General features: G+C 43.4%; 1 pseudogene; it reads left to right on the top strand.

The window, feature by feature from the left end:
- The first annotated feature begins 8404 nt into the window (after nt 1–8404).
- Nucleotides 8405–11110, top strand: LOC116869628 (annotated as a pseudogene).
- The last annotated feature ends 850 nt before the right edge of the window (nt 11111–11960 follow it).

Raw genomic sequence — 11960 nt, 5'->3', positions numbered from 1 at the left:
GTCCTAAACATGTATGCATAAAATAAAATATATAAAGAAAAAAATGATAAGATGATAAAGAGAAACGGACAACCCTTTATCGGAGAGCCCTGAAAAATTGATGCAACAGTAAGAAAGAGATAAATAAATCCTTAGAGACATGTTTGCATTTGGCGATCCAAAGTAAACCAGCGGTGAAACTAGAAACTGTCTTGGGGTTTCTTCGTGAGACATGGGAGCAGGGGTCTTCAAGGTTGGGAGGTCCAGTAAGAGCCAGGCCCACTTTACGCTGGGGAGCTCTGATCTTTAGGATCAAATGGAAACCACCTTCCCTTGTCTAAATCCCAGGGGATGTAGGGACAAGTGCGTGACTGTGCAGTGAGACAGGAATAAGTGATATGACCCCTCCCTGAGGTTCTGAGCATAGGCCAGCCCTTGTGTGGATCTGTGGTCTAAACTTGCATCCCTGAGGTAGTCCACTAAACATCAGGCTGTGAGCTGAGGTCCTGTGCAAAACTGGTAATGCCCCTTTGTGTCTGACAGAAGCAGTCCTCTTTGGAATAAGGGCAGCTTCATCCCACACCTTGGGAAATCCCCCCAAATAATCTTCAGGGTCAAAGAACAGTCACAGTCAAATATAGGCACACACACACACACACACACACAACCAAAACGATATAGACTAGAACCAGCAGAAGCAGACCCACTCAGGCTTCAGATATTGAAATTACAAAATGTATTTTAAAATAAATACAATATTTAAAGACCAATAAACAATGTCTGCAGGGGATGGGAAACTATGACAAGACCTCACAGATTTGTGAGAGAACTAAACAGAACTTCAGGAACTACAAAATAAAATAGCCAAATTTTCATCTGTACCATGAAGGCAGAGAACTTTGAGTCCAGAGAGGAGAAACGCAGACTCAAAGTCACACAGGCAGTCAGCAGCACAGACAAATCCCGGGCTCAGGCCCAGCCTCCCTATCCTCTGTCCTCCCCCAGTGATTCCGGCAGATAAGCAAGGCCTCTGCTGGGCAGAGCTACCTCTCTCTGCTGAGTGGTCTCAGAGTATTTGGGTTTGTTCATTCATTTAAAAGAAAGGGAAGGGGGCCCCTGAGTGGCTCAGTTGGTTAAGCATCTGCCTTTGGCTCAGGTCATGATCCCAGGGTCTAGGGATCGAGGCCCGCATCAGGTCAGAGGAGAGCCTGCTTCTCTCTCTCCCTCTGCCTGCTACTCCCCCTTCTCTCTGTGTGTGTCAAATAAATAAAGTATTAAAAAAGAAAAAAGAAGGGAAGTAGAAGCTAGGACTTTTTGCAGGAATTTTTCTTAAGAAAATTCCTTTTGTGTCAGGATACCATGAATTCCTGTTGTAGGAATCTATAAGATGCAAGCTTATTTCCTTCTTCAATGCCTGAAACTTACAACATTTGTTTTATTTTGATTGCTGTTATTATGGAAAATGGAGGGGGAGAACTGTCCTTTCCAGCTCCCACTTGGAGAAAACATTCCCCCAAAATCCATGCATCTTCAAACTAAATGTCCCGAGAATCTCACGGTCTCTTTGGGACAGAGGCCCCTCTCCAAAAAGAACCTGTTGTTCCCAGTCCTAACTCTAGATGCTAAGGCAGTTATCTCACCCAGGGGTTTTTGAGATGAGGGGCAATTTCCTGTTTTGGAGACACTGTTGGTAAGAATTCACCTGTGCTTGCCCGATGTCAGCGAGTGGTCCTCAGGGAGCTTCTGCAGTGTGGCCCTGGGCTCCCCAAACAGTAGCCCACCATGATCACTACCCGACAAAGAAGAGAAACATCCCACTTTTAATTAGGCAGAGGACACAAATAAATATCCAGGGCACGGTGTCAGAAATGCAGACTTGCACATTAGGACCGCGCTGGCAAAATGTTCAGTGAGCCCTGGGTTCGGAAGAGGAAATGCGTAGGACAGAGAACAAGCTCCCGCATGTGCTCCAAGAGCTCGGCTGCCCTCAGGTTGCTTTGTGCAGGGGCTGCTAATCCCTTCTGCAGTTACATCCCTCCCTATGGCACGTAGCTTGAAATAGGCCACGTATTTGTTTTCCACGGGCCAGTTCCGTGGGACCTTCATTCTTGCGTCCTCGGTACCCATGCCAGAACATCTAGCCCCTAGTAGGTTCTCAATCGACGCGTCATGGGTGAAAGAGGCCTTCCGTGACTGTGTCCCCAGGCAAAGAGGGCGTCCACGTGTCTCCAGCTTTCCTTCCGGCAGGTCTGACACAGACGTGAGGGCAGATGTCCTTCTGTTGATGAATCTGATAAGATCTGTCTTCAAAACCTTCCCAAGTTTCTGTGAACCGCTGGAGGGCTCACTTTCTCAGTTTCCTCTGGCTAGACATTCTACCTCTGCTTCCACTGAATTGGTTCAGTTCGTGAATGATCTCACCATCCCACACACCCTGTTGCAGTATCTTGACTCAAATGTGGAGCCGAGTCCCTTGAGTTTCACAAAAACCTCACCCATATCGGGCCTTTTTATCTTTCGAACTTTATAGAAGCTTTGAAGAGATTGTGGGCTAGGGGTGCTCTATGCGGCACAGCATAAGCTCAGTAGTTTTGAATAGTAGATATTCCAGGGTGGTTTTTAAGGATCTTATTTTCAAGCAATATCTACACCCAATGTGAGGCTGAACTCACAAGCCCAAGATCAAAAGTCACACGCCCTTCCGACTGAGCCAGCCAGGTGCCCCTAGGTATTCCTGTTTTCACAAGACATTTTCCTGTCATCCGTATAGGTTGCCCATCTTTTTATCTTCTCTCCTCTTCTTTGTCTACTCCAACCTCTGAATTAATTAACTAATTAATTAATTAACTTATCTATTTATTAGATTTGATTTATTTGACAGAGACAGAGAGCACAAGCAGGGGGAGTGGCAGGCAGAGAGAGAGGGAGAAGCAGGCTTCCCGCTGAGCAAGGAGCCCGATGTGGGGCTCGATCTCAGAACCCCAGGATCAAGAACTGAGCCGAAGGCAGATACTTAACTGACTGAGCCACTCAGGTGCCCCCCACCTCTGAATTTCTGATCATTTTTAACATAAACATGTCCGGTCTGTATTCTTGATATGACACATGCTCACCTTTGCCCTCCAGGTTCAACTTCTTTGGAGGAGGCCCCAGAGGCAAATGACTTCGACATGCTGAGACAGAGGAGGAGAGGAGTCAGAAGGAAAGCAAAACGGGCAGATTGTGTGAGCATCCCTGAGTCCTGAGAAGATTTCTAGCATGGCTACCTCCCATGACCAAGCCCTTGGGGTTAGGCAGCATAATAGCATCCCCACCAAGGTTTTGATATCTCAGCAAATGGGGCTTTTTGAGCCATCATTCCCAAGGCCAAGCTTGGGGAAGAAGCAAGATCCCTGAGGTCCCCCTCACGGGGTAGGTGGGGAAACAGCATAGCGTGGGTGTCTACACATGGGCCAAGGCCGCCTCCAAGGGTTCGCAGGACCCAGAGTGGAGAGCAGTAGGAAGGTCTCCCATGCCAGCTAGAGCAGCATGAAGTAGCAGCATGAAGCAGCCTCACTAAGCCTCCTGAGGCCACAGAGGACAACAGGAGAAAATGGAGTGTCTCCCAGGTCACAAGAGGAGTGCCAAAGGATCTGATAAATCCTGGATGTAAGGGCCTGTCAACTCAGCGGGTCACTTCATGGATGGATGCTTGAGGCCCCGACAGGCTGGAGTGTATCTCCCCACAGGTCCTGACATCAACAGATGACGAAGACCAGAGTCCCTTTCCCAAAAATGTAACACCACACGGTACTGAGGAGAGGGGGAATAGGTGAGACACTGAACTGACTGAGATTATGTCTTTGCCTCTGAGAGAACTGGGGTCTCAAAATAGAAATGAGTTCCGTTCTAGAAGGAAGTTTACTGTTGACACCCATGTGTATCTCGTTTAACACCTCTGGTAGGATCAGCCCTTCCTGGCGTCAGTACATGTTTAGAATCTTTTATTTTAGTGGGTGTTATTACTTCCTGAAAAATAGATCAGCACATTTATTGGAAAGTATTTTCTACACTATTATATTGAGTTCATCTCAAGTGAGCTCTTGTTTTGTTTTTTTTTTAAGATTTTATTTATTTATTTGACAAAGAGAAATCACAAGCAGGCTCCCTGCCAAGCAGAGAGCCCAAAGCAGGACTCGATCCCAGGACCCCGAGATCACGACGCAAGCTGAAGGCAGAGGCTTAACCCACTGAGCCACCCAGGCACCCAGAGCTCTTGTTTTGATTCTTGATCTTGGTCATTGTTTTAGAATTATATTTTTTTCCTTGGACTATGGAATTTGGTTTTGCATGCTCATTTTCACTGGGAAATTTTCTGTTAGTTTGTCATAAAGATTTGTTTCTGTCTGTCACACTCTCTCTCTCTCTATCTGTGCCCCTCCATCCCTCTATAGAAATCTTGAGGTTGCTTCTGTACAGCATGTTGTTGGTGCCCTACCCAGAAGCCTTTGCCTGCTGGTGCGCCCCTCCTCTATCTGCTGTGAGCTTTGGATGCTCCCTTCCCCGGAGAACTACTCTGGGTTTAATTTGGAAGATGCCTCACTGACATGGGGACACAAAAGACCAGACCAAGGGTGGCTCAGTCAGTTAAGTGTCTGCCTTCGTCTCAGATTGTGATCCCAGGGTCCTGGGATCAAGCCCCACATCGGGTTTCCTGCTCAGCGGGGAGTCTTCTCCCTCTCCCTCTACTCCCTCTCCCTCTGCTCCTCCCCCCTGCTCGTGTTTTCTCTCTCTTTCTCTCAAATAAATAAATAAAATCTTAAAAAAAAAAAAAAACCAGACCCTTTGCCTCAAATTGGGATTACTTTTGTGATACAGTTCATGCCTAAGAGGCCCTGTGGGGGCAAGCCCATGCTGGGAGCTTGTGATGGTTCATTTTATGTGTCAACTTGATTAGGCCATGGAGTGTCCAGACATTTGGTCAAACACGATTCCGGTGAAGGTTTCTGGATGAGATTAACATTTGAATCTCTAGGTTGAGAAAAGCAGATTGCTCTCCCTGGTGTGGGAGAGCCTCATCCTATCCACTGGGGAGCGGAATAGGACAAAAGGCTGACCCTCCCTTGAAAGAGAAAATTCCTTCAGCCTGAGTGCCTTCAAACTAAGACATTGGGTTTTTCCTGCCTTTGGACTCAAACTGAAACACTGGCTCTTCCTGGATTTCAAGCCTACGGGCCTTCAGCCTGGAACTATACCATCGTTTCTGGTCTCCAGCTTGCAAACTCACCCTGCAGATCTTGGATCTTGTCTGCCCCATAAGCACATGAATCAATTCCTTGGAGAAGTTCCCTAGACAGATGATGATGGATGGATGGATGGGTAGATAGATAGAAAGATAAAATCCTATTGGTTCTGTTTCTCTGGAGAACCCTAACACACAATACATCCTTGCTTACTTTCTTCCCCTTTCCTACCCTACACCCTCCCTCCCCTCTCCACACAGTAGCCCCTAGTAAATCGCTTGCACCAAAATCTCTGTCTCAGACTCAACTTCTAGAGAATTCAACTTACCACTCCTTCCAGTTAGCAGGTTACAGTTACAGTCCACAACCAGGTCTTATGTTTGAATCTCAAGTCCTACAGTTTTAGAGGTATCACAGATCTGACTCCTGAGCCCTGTGGTTGAGGCTTAGTTCAACTCTTAGCTGTGAACCTGTGTTCATCCTCCAGCCTACGAGGCCTACAACTGTCAACCAGCAGTTCTTCCCTCTTCTTTCAGAGACCAGATAGCTCTGCCCTGATCTAGCCTCTGGCTTCAAATCCTCCCATATCCCATGGAGTGGAGTTACCCCGCAGGATCAGAGCTCCTGACAGCTACTGACAGCCTCAGGTCCCAGGACCCAGCCAACTTGAGGTCCTAGCTTTGCTCACCACTTTACTTTCATTTCCCAGTTCTGGTCCTCTGAGATATTTAATCCCAGAATTTTTCTGCAATATTTTTTTATTGGTGTATAATTTCCATGCCATAAAATATGCATATTGTTAAGTGCATAGTTCAATAAATTTTGATAAATGAATCTCCCCAGGTGATCCACACTCAATAAGGTACAGGAAATCTTCATCACCAGTACTGCTCTGCACTCATCCACAGCTGATACTCCACCACACGCCAAAGGCAACCGTTGTTGTAATTTTTGTCTCCGTAGATTAGTTTGGCCTGTTCTAAAGCTTCATATACGTAGAATCCTACAATATGTGCCTTTCTGTGTCTGGCTTCTTTTGCTCGACATAATGTTTCTGAGGCATACCAATGTTTTAAATGACTTACTCCTTGATTTACATTACTGAGTAATAAACCATTGCATGAATATACTACGCCTGTTTATCCATTCTCCTGCTAATGGACAGTTGGATTATTTCCAGTGTTTGGCTATTATGAATAAAGCTATTATACACACTCTTCTATTAAATATTTTTATTGCTATATATTCACATACCATAAAATTTACTCATTAATGATGCACAATTCAATGATGTTTATTATATTCACAGAGGTATGCAGCCATCACTATAATCTACATTATGAAGTTTTTCATCACCCCAAAAAGAAAACTATGTTTTCTTCAAAGAACTTTACAGTTTTAGCTCTTACATTTAGATCTGGGATCTATTTTAATTTTTTGTGTATGGAGTGGGTAGCAGTACAACTTCAATCTTTTACATGTGGATATCCAGTTGTTCTAATATCAGTTTTGAAAGAAACCATTCTTTCCCCCCATTGAATTATCTTGACACCCGTGTCAAACAATCAATGAACCATAAACATGCTGGTTTATTTCTTGACTCTCAACTCTAATCCCTTGATCTATATGTCTATCCTTATGCTGTACCACATTGTCTTAATCGCAGTAGCTTGGTAATAAATTTTGAAATCAGGAACTTTATTTCCTTTCAAAGTTATTTTAGCTCTTCTGGATCCCCTTCCTTGCTATATAGAATCAGCTTGTCAATTTCTACAACCCCCCAAAAAAATTTTAAAAGCCAGCTGGGTTGTGATAGGGATTTTATTGAATCTAGAAATCTTTTTTTTTTAACTCAATTTTTTTAATTTAAAAAATTTCTTAATTAACATACAATGTATTATTTGTTTCAGTGGTACAGGTCTGTGACTCATCAGTCTTTTTTTTTTTTTTTTTTTTTTAAGATTTTATTTATTTATTTGACAGACAGAGATCACAAGTAGGCAGAGAGGCAGGCAGAGAGAGAGGAAGGGAAGCAGGCTCCCTGTTGAGCAGAGAGCCCGATGCGGGACTCGATCCCAGGACCCTGAGATCATGACCCGAGCTGAAGGCAGCGGCTTAACCCACTGAGCCACCCAGGCGCCCTGTGACTCATCAGTCTTACACAATTCACAGCACTCACCATAGCACATACCCTCCCCAATGTCCATCACCCAGCCACCCCATCCCTCCCACCGCCCTCAGTATTGGCATTTTTAAAAGATTTTTAAAATACCAAATCTTCTTTAAAAAAAAAAAAAAAGATTTTATTTATCTACTTGAGAGAGAGAGAGAGAGCATGAGAGGGGAGAAGATCAGAGGGAGAAGAAGACTCCCCATGGAGCTGGGAGCCCGATGTGGGACTTGATCCCGGGACTCCAGGATCACCACCTGAGCTGAAGGCTTAACCAACTGAGCCACCCAGGCGCCCCAATACCAAATCTTCTAATCAGTGAGCACAGAATGTCCTTTTATCGATTTAGGGCTCCTCTAGCTTTCAATCTTGCACTTTTTTTGGTTAAATTTATCTATGTTCTTGTACATGGAATTTTTTTCTGATTTCATGTTTGATTATTCATTGCCAGTGTATAGAAATGGAATTGACTTTTGTATATTGATGTTGCATCCTATAGTTTGCTCAACTTATCTGTTCTAATACTTTTTTACAGATGCCTTAGATTATGTCATCTTATAGATATAGTTTTACTTCTTCCTTTCCCATCTGGATGCATTTTATTTCTTTTTCTTGCCTTTTTTTTTTTTTTTTTTTTTTTTGACCACAAACTTCCCATACAATATGGATGGAAGGGGCAAGAACAGACATACTTGTCTTGTTCCTGACCTTATGAAGGGGAAGTCATTCAGCCCTTCACCATTATGATGTTATGAACATTCTTGAATAAGTCTTTTTTATAGACTGAGGTCTTCATTTCACTTGAGTAAATACTTGGGTCTAGAATCCCTGGATCACAGGGTAGGTATACATTCAACTTTACAAAGAACTGTCAACCTGTACAGAACCATCTTTTAAATTTATTAGGTGTTTCAGAAGACAAGAAGAACCCCCCAAACTGAGAACTTTTGCTGCACCTTCATTAGAAGTCTTCCCGGTGAAGAACTCAGCAATCCTGTGACCCACAAGAAGTTTTTCAAGGCACAGTTCGTACATGTCCCCTCGTAAGCTCCTACTTTGTCCACAGCACAAACCCCCTCTAACTCCTCCTCAGTTATTCTCCCAAGAGGAGCCCAGCTGGACCACAAATGCATCCTGAACCAGTGTCCACTTTGTCTACATGTGATGTTTTCATGGTGATGTCATCAAAATTACGAGGAATCCCTCTGACCAAGGCAACCATGGAGAGGAGGCTATATAGTGCACGATGATGGAGATATTTTCCTGCCTAGCTGGGCTCCAATTATAGTCCCATTTCTCTACAGTGTGATCCCAAAAAAGCAAACATTCTGCAAGCTCCTAATGCTATCTTGTACACATCTCACACCATGAACTCTGCTACGCATCCGACTGACGTCAGTGTCTTCTTCAACAGGACTGACATAAGCATCTTCTTCAATGCACTGACATCCTCTGTAGGCAGGCATCAGATCAGGATAAGCACCTACCTGCTCCCCTCACCTGTGAACCCTCCTGTGAACAGAGACTATCTCTCTGTGGTTCATTAGTCAGCTTTCCATAATCACAAAGATCTCCTTTTTTCTTTTCTAAAATGGAAATATTTCTCTTGTTTTGGGAGAGTGTAAAAGTAATCGATGTTTATTTAAAGAAATAAAGAACCCCAGGGGTGCCTAGGTGGCTCAGTCATTAAGCGTCTGCCTTCGGTTCAGGTCATGATCCCAGGGTCCTGGAATCAAGCCCCAGGTCTGGCTCCCTGCTCCACGGGAAACCTGCTTCTCCCTCTTCTTCTCCCCTGGCATGTGTTCTCTGTTCCACTGTGTCTCTCTCTGTCAAAAAAATAAATAAAATCTTAGAAAGGAAGGAAGGAAGGAACCTGGAAAGTATAAAGCATAATTCTTCCTTCTATGAAATGGCTAACATTAGTAATAGTTTGGTAAATCCAGAAAAATTTTTTAATGACCAACATTTTTGGAGGTTAACTTTGAGGTTTCTTCTTCCAGGTTTTTAAAATGCTGTTAATAGTTATAGAGGGCGCCTGGGTGGCTCAGTGGGTTAATCATCTCTTATTTATTTATTTATTTATTTATTTATTTAAGATTTTATTTATTTATTTATTTATTTAAGATTTTATTTATTTATTTGACAGACAGAGATCACAAGTAGGCAGAGAGAGAGGGAGAGGGAAGAAGGCTCCCCGCTGAGCTGAGAGCCCAATGCGGGCCTCGATCCCAGGACCCTGAGATCATGACCTGAGCCAAAGGCAGAGGCTTTAAAAAAAAAAAAAATAGTACTCATGGAGAGTCTAATTCCACCACCGCCTTGATCCCCCAATGCCCCCACCTCCATAGCCAAGGAGCTGTCCACGGCCATGTTCCACACAGAAGATGATGTCTACTGCCTTGTCAGGAAGTGCTCAAAATGCCCACGAGGACCTAGCCTAACTGCCATGAGAGAAAGTGGAGTACAATGTCCCCTCTGTAGTGGAAGTGGGACTAGAAGAGAGAGAGAGCAGGTCTTGAATTGGCCTTAGACCTTGAAATTATTGCGAGGAAGTTTTCGGACAGCTGCAGATACTATGCTAAACAGACTAAACTCTACCACGTGAGGCATCATTCCAAATCTTGTAAGAAGTATCAAGATGAATATGGTGCTTCCTCTATCATTCCAAAATTTCAGATCTCTCAAGATTCAGTAAGGAACAATAATAGGAGTGAAAGATCTACATCTGATAACACAAAAACTTATCAAGAGAATATAAGCTCTTCTTTTTTTTTTTTTAAGTAGGCTCCATGCCCAACATGAGCCTTGAACTCATGACTCCTAAGATCCAAAGCCATATGCTCAAATGACTGAGTCAGCCAGGCACCCCTAATGAGTTTTGTTTTGTTTGTTTTGTTTGTTTTGTTTTTTTTAAGCAGGCTCCATGTGAAACCCAATGCAGAGCTAGAACCCACGACCCTGAGATCAAGATCTAAGCCAAGATGAAGAGTTGAACTCTTTTTTTTTTTTAAGATTTTATTTATTATTTGTCAGGGAGAGACACAATGAGAGGGGGAACACAAGCAGGGGAAGTGGGAGAAGGAGAAGCAGGCTTCCCGCTGAGCAGAGAGCCCGATGCGGGGCTCGATCCCAGGACTCTGGGATCATGACCTGAGCAGAGGGCAGACACTTAACAACTGAGCCACCCAGGCACCCCAAGAGTTGGACTCTTAACTGACTGAGCCACCCAGGAGTTGCAAGAATACAAGTTCTTCTGGGCATCCCACCCATAAGGGCCCCTTGTGTCAAGAATCATGCTTTACAGACAACGTTTCCTGGGTCACTGTAACTGTAATCACCTATTCCAGATCCTTCCTGTGATGTGTCCTATTTGTAAGTCTCTTCCTTGGGGAGATCCTTAGATTACTGAAAATTTCATTAGTTGGGGCGCCTGGGTGGCTCAGTCAGTTAAGCATCCGACTCTTGATTTCAGCTCAGATCGTGAGCTCAGGGTCCTGGGATGAAAACCCACCTCTGGCTCTGCGCCCCGTGAGGAATCTGCTTGTCCCTCTCCCTCTGCTCTGCTCCCTGCTCACATTCTCTCTCTCTCTCAAATAAATAAATGAATAAAATCTTTTTTAAAATTTTGTTAAAAATTTTGTTAGTCATCTATCAAAGATGTCAGTTTGATTATGGAGAATTTGTGAATCCTCAGCTAGATAAGGAAAACCAATATCAAACTTTTCAAGTAAACATCTGAAGGCTATAGACATCTCCGTGTCTTTGTACCTGCTAGTATGGTCTTTAAGGGGAAAACCATATGAAGTCACATTTCAATAACACAATGTGTCCATTAATATAAATAATTCAGTCTAAACACTAAACTAAACTAAAATAAAATAAGATGCTGTTAATACATCATGGACATTTCTGCATGACAGTAGGTATCTAGCTGGAAAGCATTTGTTTTAATAGCATCACATTCCATAGCATGGAATTAATTAACACAGTAATTAATTCATTTTTTATTATTAAGTATTTCAACCATACAGAAAAGTACTGAGAATAATGACATAAACATGCATGGGCCACTTAGTTATTAGAGAAAAAGTTCAGTTGCATATAAATATTTTCCCCATTTTGTTGTTTGTCTTCTGATTTCTCTTTAACTGATGTTTGTGTTATGCATATTTTTATATTCACATAGTTGAATTTATTAATCTTTTCTTTAGGGCTTCTGAATTTGAGAAAGGCTTTGACCATGCTGAAATTATGAGGAAATTCTCCTCTTTTTCCTATTAGAAGTTTTATTGTTCCAACTTTTGCATTTAAATATCTTTTTGAGGTTAACCATGTATGGCAAGACATAAGAATCAAGCTTAATTTTTTCCTCAGATGACAGTCCATTTGGCTCACGCCTTAAATAAGAAATTTATTATGGGACGCCTGGGTGGCTCAGTTGGTTGGGCCGCTGCCTTCGGCTCAGGTCATGATCCCAGCATCGTGGGATCGAGTCCCACATCGGGCTCCTTGCTCAGCGGGAGCCTGCTTCTCCATCTGCCTCTGCCTGCCACTCTGTCTGCCTGTGCTCATTCTGACAAATAAATAAA

The sequence above is a fragment of the Lontra canadensis genome, unplaced genomic scaffold (genome assembly GCF_010015895.1).
Source record: "Lontra canadensis isolate GAN:19392208 unplaced genomic scaffold, GSC_riverotter_1.0 scaffold20, whole genome shotgun sequence".
NCBI lineage: Eukaryota > Metazoa > Chordata > Mammalia > Carnivora > Mustelidae > Lontra > Lontra canadensis.
Note: the sequence above shows the minus strand (reverse complement) of the source record. Positions and strands in the feature narration are given on the sequence as shown.